The following is a 4075-nucleotide window of genomic DNA, read 5'->3' on the forward strand; positions in this document are numbered from 1 at the left end:
AGGCTTCATGAATGGGATTAGTGGTCTTCTAAAAGAGACCCCACAGAGCTCTCTAACCTCCTACCACCAGGTGAGGACATAGTGATGTCAGCTGTCTGCAACCCAGAAGAGGGCCTTCACCAGAACTGAACCATGCTGGTACTCTGATCTTGGACTTCTAGCCTCCAGAACTGTAAGAAATAAATTTCTGTTGTTTATAAACAACTTAGTCTGTGATATTTTGTTATAGCAGCCTGAATGGAATAAAATACTCCACAAAGTTTTAGCACGCCCCTTTGTATCATTACAAAACTATGTGACAATTTTATATAAAGTTCAACATAAAATTACTCTATCACCCAACAATCACGTTTAGGTGTTTTCCAAAATACTTAAAAAAAACACATATATTCACACAAAGACCTATATTTCAAATGTTCTAGAAGCTATGTTTATAATTGCCAACATGTCCATTTAGCTTAGAAGCCGTTTCTCAATCGTAGCAAAGTTTGCCATCTGGAGTGACGGGCAAATTTTAAAAAGAGTAGTTCCTGGATCCTTATTGTTTAATATTTCCTTCTTTAGTTTATTTTTCTCTTCTTGCATTGTATTATAGACAAGTAGGTTAAACACAAAGAGATCCACAACCAGACCCATAACAGCTGAAATATTGAAAGAGAAAGAAAAAGAGAGATCCTTGAAAGCAGCAAGAAAGAAATAAAGAAGCCCAAATAAGATTAACAGCTGACTTATCATCAGAACAACGGAGGGCAGCAAGCAATAGAATCACATATTAAAGTAATGAAAAAAAATGTCAAACAAGAAACATATTCAGAAAAACTCTTTCAAAATTGAAGGTGGCATCACTAAAGAAAGATACAGGTGGAAAATAAGTATATGAAAAGATGTTCCACATCATATACCATTAGAGAATAGAAAGTTAAAACAACAATGAGATACCAGTACACATCTATGGGAATGACCAGAATCCAAAACCCTGACGCCACCAAATGCTGGCAGAGATGTGAAACAGCAGGACCTGTCATTCATTGTTGGAGAGAATAGAATATAAAATGGTAGAACCACTTTGGAATACTAGTTTCTTACAAAACTAAATGTATTCTTATATGATCCAGCAATCATGCTCCTTGGTATCTAGCCAAATGAGTTGAAAACTCGTATCCAGACAGAAGCCTGTACACAAATGTTTATAGTGGCTTTGTTTATAATTGCCAAACTTAGAGGGAACCAAGGTGTCTTTCAATAGTGGAATGGATATACAAACTGTGGTATAGGCATGCAATGAATATTATTCAGCAATAAAAATAAATTACCTATCAAGCCATCAAAATACATGGAGGAAACTTGAGTATATTATTAAGTGAAAGAAGCCAAACTGAAAAGGCTATATACTGTATGATTCCAACTTTGTGATATTCTGGAGAAGGAAAACTGTGGAGAGAGCAAGAAATCAGTGGTAGCCAGGAATTTGGGAGGAGGGAGAAAAGGACAAATAGGTGGATCAAAAGGGATTTTTAGGGCAGTGAAACTACAATTCTGTGTGGTACTGTAATAGTGGATACCCTCGGCAATGGATACAATTTGGCAAATGGGAATTTGCTAAAGCCCATAGAATATACAACACAAAGAATGAACCCTGGGGCCAGCCCCATGGCATAGTGGTTAAGTCCAGTGCTCTCTGCTTTGGTAGCCTGGGTTCAGGGGTTCAGATCCCAGGTGAGGACCTACACCACTCATCAAGCGATGTTGTGACAATGACTCACATGCAAAATAGGTAAAGGTTAGCACAGATATTAGCTCAGAGCTAATCTTCCTCAAGCAAAAAACAAAAGGAAGATTTGCAATAGGTAAATAGATGTTAGCTCAAAATGAATCTTCCTCACCAAAAAAAAAAAAAAAAGAGAGAGAGAGAGAGACAGGGAGTGAACCTTAATGTAAACCATGGACTTTAGTTAATAATAATTATCAATATTGGCTCATCAAGGGTAACAAATGTGCCACACTAATGCATATATTAAAAATAGAGGAGGGGGCCGTCCCCATGGCCAAGTAGTAGAGTTTGCATGCTCTGCTTCAGTGGCCCGGGGTTTCTCTGGTTCAGATCCTGGGTACAGACATGGCACCGCTCATCAGGCCATGCAGAGGCAGCATCCTACATGGCACAACTGGAGGGATCTACAACTAAAGTCTACAGCTGTGTACTGGGGGGCTTTGGAGAGAAGAACAGGGCCTAAAAGGAAATAGAGAAGATGGGCAATAGACGTTAGCTTAGGTGCCAATCTTTAGGAGAAAAAATAGGGGAAATTGGTGGGGAATGAAGGTTATGAAAACTTTATACTTTTTATTCAACTTTTTTTCTGTAAAGCTGAAGTTGTTCTCCCAAAAAGTCCATTAAAAAAACAATGACTATTAAAAAAAAAAAGAATAAAGGAGCATGACGTCAGCATCATGGCAGAGTGGGCTCTTCCCTTGGACTCTCCCTTCTGTAATACAACTATAGGGACATTCAAACAACAACAGAGGATGCATACATAACACAGGAGATGTCTGGGAGACCCACACAGCCATATGCTTGAAGGTGGTGGTGAGGCCGGGTCCTGCAGAGGAAAGTGAAGCTGCTTGGCAGGGGCTCCATAGAGAGAGAAGACTCACTGCTAGAGGAGGGGCACAATCGGGGAGAGTCGCTCTGTTCCCACCTGCCACTCTAGCCCCATGATCCAGCCTTATGTTTGCTGGGAGAGCAGCACAGTGAGAGGCGGTCGGCTAGATGAGCAGCTCAGCTGGAGAGAGGAGCTCTGTTCCCACCTGGCACTCCAACCCCATGCTCCAGCCCCACATTTGCCAGGAGAGCAGCACACTGAGGGAGGGGCTCAGCTGGAGAGGGGTACCCTGTTCCTTCCCTGTGCTCCAACCCCATGTTCACTGGGAAAGCAGCACAATGAGGGAGGGGCCAATTAGACAGCAGCTTAGCTGGGGAAGGGTGCTCTGAGCCTGCCTGGTGCTCCAGCCCTGCATTCCAGCCACACAATCTTGAGGAGCACCACAACGAAGGAGAAGTAGTGGCAGCTGGAGCCTTTTGAGAGCCCAGAGTACCATGCAGAGAGAGGCATTGGTTAGGGGAAGCAGACAGGTGTAATAAAGTACCCCTTCCCCTGCCTGGCACTTCCGTCCTGCCATCACCCAGAGTTCTTCACAGAGAAAGAAGTGGAGGCTGGGGGAAGCACAGGGGAAGGAGAGCACCTCTCCCCCTGCCCAGTGCTCTTAATCTGCCATTGGCCAGAGCATTGCACAGTGAGAACAGCAGCCAGTGGCCAGAGCTGGGGATTCTCAGGTCATGCTGGACCCAGAATACACAGTGCCTAATCGTTACCCAGTGGAGGCACGTGGCAGCAGCAACCAGATAATAATACCTTGCAGAGGCAAAAATCCACACCATCAAGTAATATGAGAAAGTATATTAAACCTCCAGACCAGAAGGAATATGACAAATACCCAGAAACCAACCCCAAAGACACAGAAATCCATAACCTAAATGACAAAGAATTAAAAATAGCTATCATGAAAAAAGGCAATGAGTTGCAAGAAAACACAGAAAGACAAATTAACGAATTCAGGAGCTTCTTCACAAAAGAAATTGAAACTTTAAAGAAGAACCAGTCAGAATTGTTGGAGATGAAAAACACAATGAGTGAGATTAAGAAAATCTGGACTCGCTAAACAACAAACCTTACAATATGGAAGACTGAATTAGCAATTTAGAAGACAATGTTACAGAAATGCTTCAGAGGGAGAAGAGAGAACTAAGACTAAAAAGAAATGAAGAGGCTCTCAGAGAAATATCTGACTCAATTAGGAAATGCAACATAAGGATTACAGGTATTCAAGAGAGGGAAGAAAAAGAGAATGGAGCAAAAACCTTGTTCAAAGAAATAATAACAGAGAATTTCCCAAACCTGAGAAAAGAGATGGAAATCCATGTAAAAGAGGCTACCAGAACTCCCAACTATGTTAAGGTAAAAACACCTACAGCACATAGGTGCAGTAAAGCTGGCAAAAGGCAAGGACAAAGAAAAAA

The sequence above is a fragment of the Equus quagga genome, chromosome 13 (genome assembly GCF_021613505.1).
Source record: "Equus quagga isolate Etosha38 chromosome 13, UCLA_HA_Equagga_1.0, whole genome shotgun sequence".
Lineage (NCBI taxonomy): Eukaryota > Metazoa > Chordata > Mammalia > Perissodactyla > Equidae > Equus > Equus quagga.